The 19,906-nt window shown below is 43.1% G+C and overlaps 1 protein-coding gene across 1 annotated transcript in view; it reads right to left on the reverse strand.

Annotated features, from left to right (window-relative positions):
• Positions 1–8,539: 8,539 nt before the first annotated feature.
• The window catches only part of AASDHPPT (aminoadipate-semialdehyde dehydrogenase-phosphopantetheinyl transferase), a 164,400-nt gene continuing 153,033 nt past the window's right edge, over positions 8,540–19,906 (reverse strand). Inside the window, exon 7 of the mRNA XM_013199087.3 lies at positions 8,540–8,566. The gene's annotated coding sequence lies outside the window, so the exon portion shown is untranslated. The remainder of the gene's footprint in view (positions 8,567–19,906) is intronic.

Genomic DNA, 19,906 nt, shown 5'->3' on the forward strand with positions numbered 1-19,906 from the left:
CCCTGCCTATGGCAGAAGGGTTGGAGTTTGATGATCTTTAAGGTCCCTTCCAACCCAAGCCATTTAATGATTCTTAATTTGGATGATGACATGGCCTTGCCTAGACTTGAAAAGCTGTGGCCAAATAAATAGTAAACTGTATATAGTAACAAGAGTTAACTTTTTTTGTCTGCGTGGAATTTTTATGATAAGAACACTAAGGACTCAATAAAAAAAATTTGAAATGACGGCACTAAAAGGCTTGTCTTTCTGAAGATGAGATAAAGAAACCATACCAATAGTTCACTGAAGAGGCTCTTATGCACCTTATCAATTTGGATTTGGATGTCGATGTCTTCTGTGTTCTTATCCCAGTGGTTTGAAATCTGTGGATCTGCTGAACTGTGAGAATGTTTTTCCTTTGAGTCCTATGATTTTCTTGTTCTAGCTTGACAGGCAATTGTGTGAAAATAGTTTCCTAAATTACATGAGTTCTTCCACTGTTGGGAGGAAAGACATCCAAATTATGACACAGTAAAATGCCTTTAGAACCGAGGTCTTATGGTAACATGGCAACTCTTTTAGTATTCAATCTGACATTTTTCCAGTTATACCAGAGCTGTGGTGTACCATGTTCATTACTGTCTGCCATCCTATCATCTGATCTTCATTCAGACACCTGGTAAAGTATTTCAGTGACAAAAGTCTGGTGAAGCTGGGCCTGACTCAAATAGCACCCAGCTAGTGACAGGTCAGGGGAAAGACTGGTATTTAAAGACTTGTGATCTCACATCAGTCATAAACGCTTAGACCCCAACACGTTCATATATGATACTTTTTGAAAAATTAATATTCTCAATTGCTCACAACTGATTAACATGCAGTGCCTGCTGGCTTCTGGGAGCATCAACCCTTTTAGGAAGTAAGAAGGAAAAAATAATCATGAGCTGCCAGAACTAACAATGCGTTTGTGAATTTGTAATTGAAATGATGAAAAGCGTCAAAAAGGAATTTTTAATTATTTACTAATTGTTTCAGCCAGCAAAATAATTACAGCAAATTATTGGAGGTTGCTTTAAAGTAGACTTCAAAAGTTTTCCATTTGACTCAGAGTAACCTGAAAGAAATTCACAGCAGTCTTTGCATTACAATGAAGGAAGGAGACACTTGGCAAAACTGGACTGCTCTGAATTGCCTCAGTAGCTTTTAAGAAGTCTTCTGCAGCTGGACTGGCACTGTGTGCATTTTTTTCTGTCTGGTTTACATGTATGCTGTCCATCAGACCTGTGGCTAATCAGCAAGATTATGCCACGTACTAGTGCCTTGTGTAATTGACAGCTTTGTATCATGTCCTGGTTAGAAGACACGTCTGAAAGTGAATAAAACTAGAGAATTTGAAAATAAAAAACACCAACAAACACACTGAAAGATGATTTTGCCTTAGCAAGTGTGATAGTAGCCTTGGATCTAGAAAGTTTTTTGTTGTTGTTTTCACAGTCATAGAATCATATCATAGAATCAGAAAACAGCTTGGGTTCTTAAAGAGACCTTAAAGACCACCTAATCCCAACTCCCCTGCCATGGGCAGGGATGCCACCCACTAAACCAGGTTGCCCAAAGCCCCATCCAGCCTGGCCATGAACACTTCCAGGGATGGGGCATCCACAGCTTCCCTGGGCAACCTGTGCCAGGGCCTCACCACCCTCTGAGTAAAGAATTTCCTCCTAACATCTAATCTAAATCTCCCCTCCTTTAGTTTAAAACCATTTCATAGTCTGCCCAAGTAAAAAGTTGCTCTCCACCTTTTTTATAAGCCCCCTTTAAAAGCTGCAATGAGGTCACCCCAGCGCCTTCTCTTCTCCAGGCTGAACAACCCTATCTCTCTCAGCCTTTCTTCACAGGAGTGGTGCTCCAGCCCTCTGATCATCTTTGTAGCCCTCCTCTGGTCCTACTCTAACAGCCCCACATCCTTCTTGTGCTGGGGGCCCCAGACCAGGATACGGGACTCCAAATGAGGCTTTATGAAGGCAGAGCAGAGGGGCACAATCACCTCCCTCCACCTGCTGGCCAATCCTGTGCTTATGTAGTGGGATGCAGTTGGCCTTCCGGGCTGCAAGCACGCACTGCTGTCTTATGTCAAGTTTTTCACCAGGTGAAAACAACCTTCCCATTATTCTTTGCATCCCCTGCCAAGCTCAGTTCCATCTGTGCCTTGGCTTTCCTGATCCTGTCCCTGCACATCCGAACACCATCCCTGTGCTCTTCCCAGGCCACATGTCCCTGCTTCCTCTGCCTGTGCATTTCCTTCTTGTGCCTGTCTGACCAGCAGGTCCTTGCTCAGCCATCCCAGTTTTCTGCCCTCCCTGCCTGCTTTCTTACACAGAGGGATGGAGAGTTATAAGAAAAACACCCTTAAGGAGCTGCCAACTCTGTTCAGCTCCTTTGTCCCTAAGGACAATGTTCCAGGGGATCCAGTCAGTTTTCTCAGTCCCCTTCTCATTTACTACAGGTCCTTACTGTCAATCACAACCATAATGAACTGGACATGTGGTTTTTGGTTTTGAAATTGAAATTCTTAGGTAATAGAATTATTATTGTTGTTGTTATTATTATTATTACTGTATGAGGAATTGTTCAAGATTCTCATTCACTTGTGGATTTAAGGGCAGTATTCAGGTCAAGGTTCAGGCACCTACAGTTATGTGACACAGGGCTGGTCCAGCTGGAGGCCATTTTAGAAAAGTCATTAAAGCAACTTGGGGTACTCTAGTTCTGTGATGTACTATGGCTGCTCTCTCTCTAATTATAGTGCAAAGACTGCTATTAACACCTTTAACCTCTGAGCCAGACATCTAAGCTCCCATTATAATCAAGGAAGATCTAATCAAGTCAGCCAGTGGAGTATAGAGAGCTATTTACCTGACCAAAAGTAAGCATTTGCTTCTAAAGGAGACAAACAGCTCTCCAGAACCTCTGTCTGTACTGGCCAGACCTCTATTGGCCATCATCAAAGCTTAAATTTCTGGCTTGCATGCAGATACCTAAATTTAGGTGTCTAAATCTTCAGCTAATTTGCATTCCAACCCCTCAATATGGTAACCAGAGATATGTTTGATTTTTATTTACACCAAATGAACATTTTGACATATAATATTTGAAAAAAGGAACACTTTGCAGCATACACTGTTTTTTTCAGAGCATATGGAAAAGGTTTCTTCGGTAACATTGGAGAGTCCCAGGCCAAGACCAGGAGCTGTTGTGCTCAGCAGCATTTGTAGACATTACAAATAAGAGAGCACTGTACGTAGATCTGCATATAAATAATGCAAACCTGAAGATGCATTAAAAAAAAAAAGAACAAATCTTGAATGTTCCTTTCATACTTGCTAACCTTTATTGAATCTTTGCATGTACATTTATCTGAACAGTCTTATGATTTTTAAGATGGCAAGAAGTATGGTTTTTTTTTGTGTGTGGTTTTTTTTTTTTTTTTTTTTTTTTTGGCCATCTACCCACAGGGCTACTCACAGGCTCAGATCTCTTTGTTTCTCCCAGAAGCAGAATTGTACCAATTTGAACGTCAACAGCTATTTCCTGTTGGTGAGCTTGCTTACAGATTTGAGTTACCCTCTCAGATCTGTGATGCATTTAATTATTATTACTTTTTTTTTTTTTAGAAGGCTAAATATTCCCATTGTGATTTTAAAAACAATGTATGCACTTGCTGTAGAAAAGCAATGCCTTTTTTTTTTTTTCCTAGGCTGTCACCTTGTGTTTTCAACTACCTATAGTAGTAGTTCTTTTTTATTGGATTGCAGTGTAATTGCTCCTCATTGGTACAGTGAAATGTGAAAGTATAATCATCCTGCTGACATTTCTTTTTTGGTTGTTTATTAAATAATAGTGAGAAATGTTGGTAATATGATGCAACATGTCTGTTACAGTTAAGGATACCTAAATATGTGACAACAGAAAGAAAGAGAGTAAGTGCAACCTTGTAAAAACCTGAAGAACACTGTAATATATATTGTTGCTCAAATGCCCGAAAAAGCACATTGTATTACACATCTACAGAAATGACAGTGTCAGATAAACTACTGGAGTTATGCTGATTCCTGAAACTCTGGAACATTTTGCTAGGTATTATTTAAATACTCGATCAGATTTATGTATTTGTTTTACAAAGAGCTCAGTAAACCTGGCCAGACATGACTGAATTGCTAAGTCCCTAGGAAATTATGACTCTCTGAGTTCAGGTTTTCGCTCAATTGCATGTGAGTATTGGGAGTAATAGCTGCAGCCCTGTAGCTTTTTCTAGCAGGAGGAATAGAGGCTGCTGTTTCACTGGCCATCATGCTAGGAAGGTCTAGCTCCTCTTTAGCCAACCTAGCTGCAGCGTCTCCAAGATGAAAGTAAGTGGAAGATCCAAATGAAACAAATATTAGAAAATAAAAGAAACAATGAGAAAAGCATATTCCAGGTAGCAAAATTTTATAAAACATCATAAATGTACGTATTTCAGAACATATTTCTGAAAACAGAGATATGCTCTCTTTTTAAAGGGAAAATCTGTTTTTCTGAACCTTTGCTCATGCAAGGAACCTTCTTCATTTGCATTTTCCCAGTGAAGTCAGTGCAGCTTTTATCAATAGTGTGCAGAGCTGTTTTTAGATTTGACAGCTGCAAGCAGAGTTGGCAGTGAAGAAAACAGAAGGTAGAAAATGTATTGTGGTCTTGGTCTGGCAGTAGTCTTCAGTGTGTGATGAACTTAATATTTACACACACACCTGAGAGAAGATTCAGGCCTCACTATATCCTTATGGCCAATTTATGCCCTGTAGAATCTCATTACACTCCCTTAGTTATCTTGGTGATGTTTTCAGCTTTAATCATAGAGTTATAGAACCATTAAGGTTGGAAAAGACCTCCAAGATCATCTGGTCCAACCATCACCCTACCACCAATGTCACCCACTAAAACATGTCCCTAAGCACCACGTCCAACCTTTCCTTGAACACCCCCAGGGACGGGGACTCCACCACCTCCCTGGGCAACGCGTCCCACTGCCTGACTGCTCTTCCTGAGAAGAAATGTCTCCTCATTTCCAACCTAAACCTCCCCTCGTGCAACTTGAGGCCATTCCTTCTAGTCCTATCACTAACTATCTGCCAGAAGAGGCTGACCCCCAGCTCCCCACAGCTTCCTTTCAGGTAGTTGCAGAGAGCAATAAGGTCTCCCCTGAGCCTCCTCTTCCTCAGACTAAGCAACCCCAGTTCCCTCAGCCACTCCTCACAGGACTTGTGTTCCAGGCCCTTCACCAGCTCCGTAGCCCTTCTCTGGACACGTTCCAGGGCCTCAATGTCCTTCTTGTACTGAGAGGCCCAAAGCTGAACGCAGTAATGCAGCTAAATTCTTTCTCACAAAATACTTCTGATGCAGCCTTTCCTGATTATGTCACAATCATCTCTTTCAGTAAATGATGGGAAAAATTCTTAGTTCTTTTCACAGTGAAATGACATAAATAACCAATAGACCATGCTTTATAAGATCTCTTTGGAAGCTTTTGTTAGCTAAAGTATTTACTACTCTGGAGAGCAGCTATAGTCTGCTTGCTTTACATGTACGAGGCTAAAGGGAGCTTGTTTCATTCTGCAAGAAGGTGTTATCTGCGAGTTAATATTTTAGACATCAAGCTATAGGGAGGCCATATAGCTCATTTTCTCCGGGCTTGGTTAGGGTCCATCCCAATGTGTACAATGACAAGCGAAATCACTGGGAGGTCTGCAGAGATACGTAGGGATCTCATGACAAACTCTAAAAAGAAAAAGAAAACGTACAAGAGGCTGAAGCAGGAAGAGGTGAGACAGAAGGGATGCAGAGACTGTCCAACAGTGCAGGTACAAGGAGAGGTTGGAAGGGACCTCTGGAAGTCATCTGGTCCAACCCTCTTGCTCACTCAAGGCCATCTAGCACCACTTGCCCAGGATACCATTCAGACAGCATATCCTGGTGCCTGGGGTTGTTCCTCCCCAGGTATAGGACTTTGTAAGTTTCTTGTTGAACTTCATGAGGATCCTGTCAGCCCATTTTTCCAGACTGTTGAGGTCCCCCTGTAGGCAACAAGACCATCTGGTGTATGAGCCACTCCTCCGTTGTGTGTCACCTGCCAACTCGATGAAGGTATGCTCTGCCCCATTGTCCAAATCATTATTTAAAATGTTAAACAGGACTGGACCCAGTACTGACCCCTGGAGTACGCTGCCTTCAGGAATCCCAGACACTTGAAAACAATGGGAGCAAAAGAGACTTACCATGGCAGAAGAAGATTAGGTCTGGGTGCATTTAAACAAAACTGTACATACACAAGTCCCTGTGACCCAATGGGGTGCAGCCATAAGTGTTGAAGGAGCTAGCTGATGTCACTGCAAAGCCATTCTGAATTATTTTGAAAGATCATAGTGAACAGGGGAGGTTCTTGGGGACTGGCAGAAAGCAAATACCACTTGTATCTTCAAGAAGGATGAGAAGAATGATCCAGGGAACTACAGGCTGGTCAACCTCAACTCAGTCCTGGAATAATCCTGGAAGACATTTCCAAAGATATGAAAGACAAGAATGTTATTGAGAGTAGTCAGCATGGAGGCACAGAAGAAATTGGTCCTTACCAATATGATAAAGTCCTATGACTAAATGACTAGCTTGGTGGATGAGGGGAAGGCAGTGGATGCTGTTTGTCTTGACTCTAGCATGGCTTCTGACTTTTTCCTATAACATCCTTACTGACAACTGATTCTGTGATACACATGGAATAGACAGTTTTTGACCTTTAATGAATGGAATTTGTTTTATCTGTTTCTTACTGGATGTGTTCCCATGTAGTAGTTCACAGGGTAGGAAAAGTTGTAACACTCTTCTTTCTTGTCCAATGAAAAGCAAAGGGATTGCACCAGGTCTTCATGTGCCAGCACCCACCAAATTAACTTAAGAAAATGTTGTGATCCAAAGTCAGATTGCTCTCGTTACTATAAATTTGCAGATGTGAAGGTCTGAAGTAGCCTGGATTCACCAGCTCTTTCGAAAACTGGTCCATTTGAGAAAATAATCAGTTCCAGATTTCAGAACCTAAATGTAGGCACACATCTTTTGAAAGTCTTGGCCATGGATTAGGCTTCTACTTATGCTTAATTCTCCCTTCTCTCTTAGAGTATTTTAAAACATATGGCTGAAGTTATTCTGCATCTTGCTAAATGTGTCATCCAAGCAACTCTGACACTTAAAATGTTAATCAGATGGTAGTCTTCTATTTGACAAGTAGGAATATGACATTGTGAAACTCATGGTTTCTTAGATGCTACTAAGTATATGAAATATATTGTGACTTGATGGGAATTTCAATTTGCAGTAACCATATATTGTGTGAGAAAATATAAACAGATGGGTCACCTTGTGATAACTAGGCATAAAATAACAAATGGGGGAGTTATTCTGCTTTTATAGCACTATAACAGAGCAGAAGCTGACTATTAGGGCATTTGCTGTCAGGCTGAAGCCTGGCCAATTGCACTTCAGTTGCTGACTGCATCATGTACTGTGTGGGACAGCATGTTGCTCTAAGCAGTGGAGCTACTGAAACTCACTTCTCATGGATTGTGTCTTACATCCATTCCCACCTGCTCCCTTGGCAGTATCCTCAGGTTTTCTGTGTATTCCCCAAATTCCCATGATTCCATTTAGTTTGTCACATGCCCAATATCTCTTTTACTCCCCTTACCCATATACTTTACTACTGTGTTCCATGTGTGTATTCTGTTTTCAAGGCAAGAAACAACCATGTCCTTTAGCTAGGTTCGAATGATGAGTACACTGACTGGCCATCTGGTACTCATGGCATGTTGGTCAGTTGTCTATTACCTCAAAATGGATAAACAATGAATTCTGCTCTCCTCTCCCTCATTATCAACCATCTGTTGATTTTCACAAAACTTTTTTGTGCTTGGTTGTCATGTGATGCATCCCCCAATTTGACTGTATTTAAATTTAACCAATAGGTTTAGAGGTTACAAGTGGAGTGGGGCCTCAGTGGAATAAGAGATTGTGTTCACATAGCTCCAGGGATCCCTTAAAAATGGTTTCCATGAGAGGAGACTAAAATCAAAGCATAGCAAAGAAAAATGTCTGCATATTTTAAACTGTAGCTACTGGTAAATGTGCTTTTCAACCCAGAGAGTTAAGAAGGATATTTTTTTTGTTTGGGTCTTTCTTATTTCTTCTTTTTTTTTTTCTTAACATGAGCCAGCAGTGCACACTTGAATCCCAGAAGGCCAACTGTGTCCTGGGCTACATCAACAGATGAGCGGCGAGCAGGTGGAGGGAGGTCATTGTCCCCCTCTTCTCTGCCCTCAAGAGCCTCCCCCCCAAAGTACTTAGTCCACATCGGGAGCCCCCAGCATAGAAAGATGTGGGTCTGTTAGAGCAGGTCCATAGGACGGCCACGAAGATGACCAGAGGGCTGGAGCACTTCTCCTGTGAAGAAAGGCTGAGAGAGCTGGGGCTGTTCAGCCTGGAGAAGAGAAGGCTCCAGGGAGACCTCATTGCAACCTTTCAGTACTTAAAGGGGGCTTATGAGAAAGATGGAGAGCAACTTAGTTCTCAAGCAGACAATGACAGTACAACTTCAACTGTTCTGTGATTCTGATTTATTTTGCTACAAAATGTATCGTCAAAGGAAATAGATATTGACTGATGTATCTGCACTTCGTAATGCTTCTTTCAAAGTCATTAGCCATTCTCCTGCCAGACATAGTGCTCGGGCAGTGAAAAATCTCTACAAATTTATATGCAAGAACTAAGATAATGCAAAGTTGATTATCTAGAAAATACGATGTTTACTGCTGATTTCCTAAGTGTTTTCACAACCAACAGGAATGTGTAGGGGAAGACGCAACCACCTTGCAGTAGATGTTTAAACAACTTTTAAAAGTTGAATTACTCACAGTATCACAGTATCACAGATTTCTAGATTGGAAGAGACCTCAAGATCATCGAGTCCAACCTCCGACCTAACACTAAGTACTCCACTAAACCATATCGCTAAGCTCTACATCTAAACGTCTTTTAAAGACCTCCAGGGATGGTGACTCCACCACCTCCCTGGGCAGCCCGTTCCAATGCTTAATAACCCTTTCGGTAAAGAAGTACTTCCTAACATCCAACCTAAAACTCCCCTGTCGCAACTTTCGCCCATTCCCCCTCGTCCTGTCACCAGGCACGTGGGAGAACAGACCAACCCCCACCTCTCTACAGCCTCCTTTAAGGTAACTGTAGAGAGCGATAAGGTCGCCCCTGAGCCTCCTCTTCTCCAGGCTGAACAAGCCCAGCTCCCTCAGCCGCTCCTCGTAAGACTTGTTCTCCAGACCCCTCACCAGCTTGGTCGCCCTTCTCTGGACTCGCTCGAGCACGTCCATGTCCTTCCTGTAGCGAGGGGCCCAAAACTGAACACAGTACTCGAGGTGCGGCCTCACCAGAGCCGAGTACAGGGGCACAATCACTTCCCTAGACCTGCTGGCCACACTGCTTCTTATACAGGCCAGGATGCTGTTGGCCTTCTTGGCCACCTGGGCACACTGCTGGCTCATACTCAGCCGACTATCAACCAGTACTCCCAGGTCTTTCTCGGCCAGGCAGCTTTCCAGCCACTCATCTCCCAGCCTGTAGCACTGCTTGGGGTTGTTGCGCCCCAGGTGCAGGACCCGGCACTTGGCCTTGTTGAACTTCATACAGTTGACCTCAGCCCATCGCTCCAGCCTATCCAGATCCTCCTGCAGAGCCTTCATGCCCTCGAGCAGATCGACACACGCCCTTAGCTTGGTGTCATCTGCAAACTTACTGAGGGTGCACTGGACGCCCTCATCCAGATCATTGATAAAGATATTAATGAGGACCGGCCCCAGTACCGAGCCCTGGGGAACACCACTAGTGACCAGCCTCCAGCCAGATTTGACTCCATTCACCACAACTCTCTGGGCCCGGCTATCCAGCCAGTTTCTAACCCAGCGAAGCGTACGCCAGTCCAAGCCCCGAGCAGCCAGTTTCTTGAGGAGAATGTTGTGGGGAACGGTGTCAAAAGCCTTACTGAGGTCAAGGTAAACCACATCCACAGCCTTTCCCTCATCCACCAAGCGCGTCACTTTGTCATAGAAGGAGATCAGGTTCGTCAAGCAGGACCTGCCTTTCATAAACCCATGCTGACTGGGCCTGATCGCCTGCTTGCCCTGCAAGTGCTGCGTGATGACCCTCAAGATAATCTGCTCCATGAGCTTTCCTGGCACTGAGGTCAAACTGACAGGCCTATAGTTCCCTGGGTCTGCCCTGCGGCCCTTCTTATAGATGGGCGTCACATTGGCTAGCTGCCAGTCAACTGGGACCTCCCCCGATAGCCAGGACTGCCGATAAATGATGGAAAGCGGCTCGGCCAGCTCCTCCGCCAGTTCTTTCAGTACCTTCGGGTGCATCCCATCCGGCCCCATCGACTTGCGCACATCCAAGCTCCGTAGCAGGTCGCCAACCATTTCCTCATGGATAGCGAAGGCCACATCCTGCTCCCCATCCCCTTCCACCAGCTCAAGGCACTGGGTATCCAGAGAACAACCGGTCTTGCCGCTAAAGACTGAGGCAAAGGCGGCATTAAGCACCTCAGCCTTTTCCTCATCCTTAGTAACTAGGTTTCCCCTCTCATCCAGTAAAGGATGGAGATTCTCCTTAGTCCTCCGTTTCGCATTGATATATTTGTAAAAGGATTTTTTGTTGTCTTTAACGGCAGTAGCCAGGTTACTCGACGCCTTCTTTGTCTCAGCTTCTTCAAAGCTCCCGTGAAGGGCTTCAGGTAGGAGGAGGATGACCAGCAGCAGACGAAGACTAAGTCAGGGAATGTTTGCAAGAACTTTACCAATGTGCATTCATTAGACTTGACAGGCTGCATCCAAGGGTTATGAAATTGCTGACACAGTTCTTGCAAGGCTGCTCTCTGTCAACTCTGAAAGATCCTGAAGATGGGAGGAAGCTCCCCAATGACCAGAGGAAGGCAGATGTTGCACTCACATTCAGAAAAGGCTAGCAAATTGTGGTGGTTTCATGCAGATGGCTAGCTAAACTCCACCACACAGCTCTCTTACTCCCCCTCATGAAAGGAAAAGGGGGAGAAAACACAGTGGGGAAAAAAAAAATCTCATGGGTTGAGATATGAATAGAGAGATAATGCTAATTACTGTCATGGGCAAACTAGACTCAGTGTAGGGAGATTAACACAATGTATTGCTTATTACTGAAAAAGTAGAGCAGTGAGAATTAAAAGCAAACTAAAAACACCTTCCCCCCATCCATCCAATTCCACCTCCTCCCCCTAAGCAGTGCAGGGGAACGGGCAATGGGGACTGCGGTCAGTCCCTGACGCTTCGTCTCCGCCGCTCCTTCACGGTCCCTCTCTGCCCCCGCTCCCCGTGGGGTCCCTCCCACGGGATGCCGTCCTTCCCGAACTGAGCCTGGGGGGCTGCCCACAGGCCGCAGCTCTTCCAGAACTGCTCCCACACGGCTCCGTACCACGGGGTCCATCCCCCAGGAGCAAACTGCTCCAGCACGGGTCCCCCACGGGCGGCAGCTCCCCCCAGACCCCCTGCTCCTGCGTGGGCTCCTCTCCACGGGCTGCAGCTCCGGCCCGGGGCCTGCTCCTGCGGGGGCTCTCCATGGGCCGCAGCCTCCTCCAGGCCACATCCACCTGCTCCACCGGGGGCTCCTCCACGGGCTGCAGCGTGGAGATCTGCTCCGTGTGGGACCCGTGGGCTGCAGGGGGACAGCCTGCTCCACCGGGGGCCTCTCCACGGGCCGCAGGGGAACTTGTGCTGCGTGCCTGGAGCACCTCCTGCCCTCCTGCTGCACTCACCTTGGGGGCTGCAGGGCTGCTTCTCTCTCAGCTCTCACCCCTCTCTCCCAGCTGCTGTAGCACAGCAGATTTTCCCTTCCTTCAATCTGCTCTCCCAGAGGCCCACCCAGCATTGCTCATGGCTGGGCTCTGGCCAGCAGTGGGTCCCTTTTGGATCTGTCTGGAGCTGGCTCTGATCTGACCTGGGGCAGCTGCTGGGCTCTGCTTACAGTTGCCACCCCTGCAGCCCCGCCTGCCACCAAACCCTTGCTACTTAAACCCAATACACAGATCAATCTCAAGAGCTATGGGATGGTCTGCGTTAGTTCAGTCAACAGGAAAATATTAGCTGAGCATATGGATGGCAAGAGGATAGCTGGGAAGAGTTAGCATTGATTTGCCAAGGATAAATCATGCCTAACCAATCTGATTGCTTTCCACAGTAAAATGATTCTATGATCACTAGATTTCTATGAAAACACAAGATCACAGTCTACTCTGCCAGCAGTAAAAACTTGAGGTTTTAAAGGTTTATTTGGGCAAATGTCGTCTCAGATAAGGATGAGGCTGCTGAACAACTTGTAGTTTATTAGGAGATACTTTTTGGAGCAGATCCATATTTCCTTATGTAATCTATGTCTTCATGTAACAATGACCTGAGGCAGTGTGCCAAAGACTTGTGTTACCTCTTTTTTTTTCTTTTCTTTCTTTCTTTTTTTTTTTTTTAATAGCAACTGATGTATTTTGTGTGCTGAATTTTAAGCATTCTGATACAGCTTGAATACCAGCATTTTTTCTTACAGTTAATAGAAACCTGAAACCTGAGGTGAATATCATGCACAGCTAGGAGCAACAGATGAGGAACAAATTACCTTAATCTAAACCCAGCAGATCTGCTGCTTCTCTTCCTATCTCCCCCTAACATGTCCACAAGGAGTGGGGTGTCACCCGTACAGGTTAAAGTAGAGAAAAAGACTCTCCTTTATTCATCATCTCCCCTCTTCTTCCTTATGTGAATAAATACATCTAGCCACCTAAACCCAAAGAAATTGCTTATCTGTGTTCTCCATTTTCTGCTTAAGTCTGGTGTTTAAGACTTACATACACATCAAAAATTCTCAATATCCATTGCTTCAGGGAAACATACAGAATGGGATAACATTATTTTTTTTTCTGTCATAAGCAGATTGGATTGACTTGCATGTAATATAGCTTGAAGCCTTTCTCTGGTTCTCAGATGAGAACACTGAAGCCTCTGATCTTTGCTCGTCACATTAAGTCCATGTGTTCATCGAAACTGGACCAACTAATTTGTCCTTAATTCAATTTTATTTTCCACTTAGATCTTTATACAAGATCCATTACTTCATTTTCATTTTATTATTATTTCTCATGGGATTTAACAGGAAAGAAATTCTTCTAAAATTAAAACCTCTTGCTGCAAAGTTATTTCCCAGTATAACTCTTTTATTGAAAATGGATTCATTTGATTCCTGTTTAGAAACTGTCCTGCTACTCAGGTATTTATTTTATATCTATACATATCTAAAATACCAGAAAAAAAAATACAGCAATAGGGAAAAAAAAAACAGTTGAAGCATTAACGGCTGAAGTAGAGATTGGTGCAGTTATCTGAAATGGCAAGTGAAGCTCAGAGGCCCATCATGAAATAACGTTATGGTTGTTTCATTTGTAGCACAGTAGCAATACTGTCATTGCTAGTAATGGGCCGCCGGGTTTGCAGAGAATTGACAGGGCTTTGTCTGAACTTTTCTTGACCTGCCTAGAGCTTTGTTTCCATTTGATTGCAACATCATTTTTTTTAACGATCAGTTGGTCATGTCCAACTTTGCTGTTGCTTACTTATATATAGTACAGCTATAATATTTATATAGGTAGTAGTAGCAGTTTGTCATTCTGTGTAGAATGAAATATTTATCATTGTGTCAATCATGTAGTGTGGTGAAATTCTAATCTGTAAGATAGCAGAGACTCTGAAAAGCGAAGTTGCAAGATACACTTGCGAGGATTGCAGGCATGAGATGTTAAAAGATGGGGTACTGTCTGTAGACCCCATGGCTATATACAACTCTCCAATATCTACTAAAGGAATGCAGATCCAACACTGGACAAAACTGGTTTTAGGGTAACAAAGAACAACCACCTAACCTATATAAAATGCACCATATATAGTAAAGTCACATGTTACAAGGCATTGCAGAATGATGAAGAAGAAACAAGTGTATGGGTGACTTAACATTCATATAAAAATGACCCCAAGTTGATCCTAAAGTGAATAAACAGAAACCATCACCACTTCTCCTGGTGAAGGACTCTGGATGCTGACAACTTGCTGAACCCCCTCTGCCCTCACAAGAATGAAGCCATCAACTTAGTAGTCAGAGGGGCAGTGGTAACATGAACATAGTACCAGGAAAAGGAGTGCTGAATAAAAGCAAGGAAATGTGTATAAAAATTTAATTGTCTTATTACTATTGCTGACAATTTTCTCGTATAATAATATTCTTCTCATTACATTTTTCTCTCTTTTATATAATAATTAGGTATGGACTAATAATGTGTTTTGTTTTTTCATTAAACAGTATTGATGTCAATTACACTGATAATAAATGCTTGACTTTACATATTATATACTTTTTTTTTTTTTTACATATTACATACGTATTTTTTGACACCATCGTCCATGTTATATTTGCCTTTGACCCCCATGATATCCTTGTCTCTAAATTGGAGAGACATGGATTTGACAGGTGGACCACTCGGTGGGTAAGGAATTAGGTGGATGATCGCACCCAAAGAGTTGCAGTCAATGGCTCAGTGTCCAAGTGGAGATCAGGAGTGTTGTTCCTCAGGGGTCAGTACTGGGACCAGCACTGTTTAACATCTTTGTCAGTGACATGGACAGTGGGATCAAGTGCACCCTCAGCAAGTTTGTCGGCACCAAGCTGTGTGCTGCAGTCAACATGCTGGAGGGAAGGGAAGCCATCCAGAGGGACCTGGACAGGCTTGAGAGGTGGGCCTGTGTGAACCTCATGGTGTTCAACAAGACCAAGTGCAAGGTCCTGCATCTGGGCAATCCCAAGCACAAATACTGGCTGGGTGGAGAATGGATTGAGAGCAACCATGAGGAGAAGGCCCTGGGGGTGCTGGTTGTTGAGAAGTTTGACATGAGCCAGCAATGTGCGCTTGCAGCCCAGAAAACCAGCCATATCCTGGGCTGCATCAAAAGCAGCGAGGCCAGCAGGGTGGGGAAGGGGATTGTCCCCCTCAGCTCTGCTCTTGTGAGACCCCACCTGGAGCCTGCGTTCAGCTCTGGGGCCCCCAGCACAAGAAGGACATGGACCTGTTAGAGACAGTCCAGAGGAGGGCCGTGGGGATCATCAAAAGGAGCACTTCTCCTAGGAAGACAGGCTGAGGGAGTTGGGGTTGTTCAGTCCTGGAGAAGAGAGGGCTCCAGGGAGACCTTACAGCAGCCTGCCAGTACCTGAAGAGGGCCTACAGGAAAACTGGGGAGGGACTCTTTGTCAGGGGGTGTAGTGACAGGACAAGGAGTAATAGTTTTAAACTAAAAGAGGGTAGGTTTAGATTAGCTATTTGGAAGACATTCTTTACCCAAAGGGTGGTGAGGTACTGGAACAGTGTTGAAGTCCAGGTTGGATGGGGCTTTGAGCATTCTGATTTAGGGTAAATTGTTCCTGCCGATGGCAGGGGGTTGGAATTAGATGATCTTTAAGGTCTTTTCTAACACAAACCATTCTATGATAAGATTCTATATAAACACTGTTTCCTTTTTGGCCATAATGGGATTTGGTGCATAACATGTATCACAACAAATATTGCAGCAGAAATACTTGGAGCAAAACCTGAATGAGATCTGATGTATGAGCACCTTGAGTTCAGAATTTTGCAACAAGCCTTTGTATTAATTTCCAAATGGAAAGCAGGCATGTGCATCCCTCCCTGCCGAAAGACAAGGGTCCCAGATTGCAAGGAAGGTAAGAAGGGAGAGCAGAATTTCTGAGGGTTATCTTTTTCTGGGAACTTGTAGTTGATGTCTTCACTCGTGTGTATTAAGACAGTACAGCTCATCTAAACTCTCACCTGCAAAATAGGAGATTAGATTCAGTGGTCTCTAAAGTCTCATCCATGTCTTTGTTCTCCTTTGTTTAATTTAATATAGTGTTATGAAAGGAGCTCCTAGCTGGTGATGATTCATGTCACTCAAAGCCTTTTGTTTAGAAGATGAGCTATACTCAAAATCATTTGAAAAAATATGTATCATGGTGCCACAGGCTCTGAGATAAACTGCAGGAAACAGAAAAGGAGGCCTCCCTCAGCCTTAATAACTGCATTTGGTTATGAATGCTTAATTATAGCTTTAATGCTGTGTTTAACCATCACAGTTCCGGGACAAGTGTATAAGTATAAATAAACTAATCTGAATTAGGAATAAACTCAGCTTCAGCTGAGTTCAACTTCAGCTTCTGCTGCACTGCCATTGGGAAAATGGTCCAGACAGAGCTTAGCCCAAATCTTAGTGTGCTCCCAAATACAGATCCACGAAACCTTCTTGGTACCTGAACCACCAATTCCTTCCTTACCACGATGTGTAAACACAGCTCAAGGTCCAACTGCCTACAAATCCTAGGTACCTCTGTGGCACGCAGAGTTTGGACCATGTGAGAAATATTTTACCCCTTATTTGCCTGGCAGCTATTTAATAACGTGATGGAGGCAGGGGGGGATATCTAGTGGACAGACTGAGCATGGTTGTTGCAGACAAACTCCAGCAAAATTGTTGCTTGTGCCCAATTGTGTTAATGGGTAGAGCAGACTAAAAGTTTCTCTTCTAGTGTTTCTCAGAGGTCCTCTGTGTGCCTGAGCAAAGCTTCTGTCCCCAGTGCAGCTAAACAGCAACTCCATACTTCTGTATGTAACCTGTGTATAGTGTAAGTGTGCCTGAATCACTGATTTTTTCATGTAGCTGGACACTAGTAATTCAGGCCAGGACATTTGGTGTGGATTTCAGGAATAGCCTTCACCTTCAGCAAAGCTTCTCTGCTTTGATTTTAGGAAAGATGGCAAGTCTTGGCAGATACTTGCTCATTTGCATTTCTTTGTTGCTTGTGTCAGTTTAGCAGCAAAAAAGACCTTAGGAAAATGCATCTTGGTTTAGAGGGAGTCAACTTCATACTTTTAATTTGCAGAAATGAGGATCATTTTGTCTTTGAGAGTGGGGTAGAAGGAGGAATGAGAGTGAGCATGTTTATAATGAAGATACATAACTGACAGAATTAAAACCACTGTGAAATAATACAGAAATTGCATCTAGCATTTCCTCAAGTCAGCATACAAAATCTGTATCAGTGAAACATGGGCTTCAGCAATGTAAAGCATGATTTCCTAGAGTGAATGAGCTAATGCAGAACATGACATCTGCATCCTGTGTTACAACTGATTTACGCAAATGTACCTATCTCTGATTACATCATCTTCCCACCTTCCAACCAACGCTTATCTATTTATTCATCTGTCTGACATTGCCACGGGCCGAGCAATGTCTACACTCTAGATAACGGGACTGTTGGTGGGGCTCTTTCCTCTGGTGTGTACTACAGTAGCTCGTTTGCCTAGTACAGTAGTGCTTGTTTAGCATTCTTGAATGCCACTGAAAATAGAAAGAGTCACATAGTGTCTCTAACAGCAGTTAGGAATCTTGAATAGTAGCATTTAGTTTTGGCCAGCCACTGAACAGAACACTTTACGCCCTGACGAGTTACCATGTGGTGGTGCAGAGATTCAAGTGGGGGAATAAAAGGCACAGAGGCTGTGAACATCTGTTAGATCAGTATGTAAGCAACAAAGACCGGTGCTGTTTTTTCACTGCTGTTGAACACTGGTTGAGAGATAGAGTTGTGTTTTTCATAGAACAAATTCATCGTATGGTTCATTCTCCCCTCTTGGATCACACTTTCATGAGTGTGCCAGGCAGCTCTGTGGTAAGAAATAAATCATTATTTCCTTACTATGACCAGGGCTGAAGGATCTGTCTGTGATACTTAGGAAGCTGGCATTGCAGGACCTACATTTTTGTGAGAGCGCATTATTACTAACTGCCTGCTTCATTTCAGGTAAAAGGTGAGATTTCCTCCTGTCATTTGTGGATCATGATAATATTTACCCATTCATTGGTGTCAAGAACAAAGTTCCAGAAGAAAATTTTTTGTTTGTTTGTGTGGTTTTTTTTGTGTTTTTTTTTTGTTGTTTGTTTGTTTTTTTAAATACGGATAGCCCACCAGCTCTTGATTTTGAGTATTTTGCTAGTCCCATCTGAAAACAAATCTGACTTCTCCAGTCCACATTTTTTTTTTTTGATGAATTCCTAAGAGGTTACTTTGGTTCTGCTCCATGTAGGTACTTTAAAAATGATCCAGTTCTTCAGCCAGAATAAGCTTCCAGCTTATTAAAAGAGGTTGAGATGACTTTTTAAATCTCCTTTCTTTCTCTCCGCACTTCTCTTGGAATGAAGCTGAAGGGGCTGTAGAAGCTTACCCACAGGAAAAGAACTCACAGCATTTCAGGAGGCCCCTTGGGTAGTGTGCAAGGCAAATATCTGACACCATAACTATCTGCAGTTGCCAAAATTTAGGTAGAATTTCCAAGAAGTAGAACACAAAAGCAATGAAAGCTCACTGTGTTTTGAAACAGCAATCTCTTTGCCGGTCAGGAAAGAAGAAAAAAAAAAATCTTCCAGTCTTCCTGTTCACAATAATTTTGTGGTGAACTGGAGCTAAAAGCTTGGGTCAAATGATAGGTGTCTGATCCAAGGATACAGCTCCATGACTCACACAACCAATTAGACTTTGAACTCACCCAGAAAAAAAAAAAAACATATTAGTAATCTGGTAGTAAGTAAATGTTTTTTCCCTTCTCTTCAGTTCTTCCCTTGACACTGAAAAGCCCGTCTTATAGACATCTGGCAGATAAATCTGAGTTACAAAGCTACGCTGAACCTATATGATAGGAGGCAGATGGTTTCCTTAGCAACTTTGAAGCAAATTTTAGAGCAATTTCTCCCCACTCTGGTTTATTCCAGTATAACATTCAGCACCTGCTGGCAGGAAAACAGTATTAGTGGCCATTTGAATTAACTAGTCATAATCAGAAGATAAAACACAGGAGTCCTGAACTGACTTCTTTAGGGAATGAGCTCATGCATGGAGGTACCCCAGACATAACCCTGAAACTTCCCTAATCTCCAGTTCTTTGATATTCTCTGATGAAGTGGTGCCAGGACTGCCAAACCCCTCTGTTGTGTCCCCAGTTGTGTCTGTAGCGGAAGTTGCTTTTAGACAGAATTTTGTGGGTTTGGTCACCTACTTCCTAAAAGTCAGAAAGATTTTAAACATAGCAAAAAGTTCATCGCTTTCTGTTCAAATTAAAGTAAGCCTATTTAATAGCATTTCAGTGAAGACATGAAGTCAAATGAGACAATCAAATCTTTCTCTGAAACCTTTAGAGGTAAACTGGGAGAATCACTTGGACTTCAAAGAGCTTTTAGGGAAGCCTGGGATTTCAAAATTGGCTATACAACCTGGATATAAAACTTGCTATGTCTTTTTTTGTTGTTGTTCAGAGGAAAAATTTGGAAGTATAGCTACTACATGTGTATTAGCGTGCCTTTAGGCATATTATTGAAACCACCTTCTCAGACATGAATTTGTACAATAGCAGAAAATGATTCTTGTCATGATGCTTGATAAGGTCAGAGAACAATGCAATATAAATACTGTATACATAAAAGGCATGAGGTACACTTATTCTTGTCAATATAAATGAGATGAGCAAGGAACTCTTCCTATTGAAATTCCCTGCACACTGCTGCATTTATTATTATTAAAATTATTTCTGAAGCCAGAAAATCCTTATGAAAGACACTTATAAAACATTAACAACTTTCTTTCTTGAAAAAAAGACAAATAAACATGATCA

This window comes from Anser cygnoides, chromosome 1, assembly GCF_040182565.1.
Source record: "Anser cygnoides isolate HZ-2024a breed goose chromosome 1, Taihu_goose_T2T_genome, whole genome shotgun sequence".
NCBI classification, from domain to species: domain Eukaryota; kingdom Metazoa; phylum Chordata; class Aves; order Anseriformes; family Anatidae; genus Anser; species Anser cygnoides.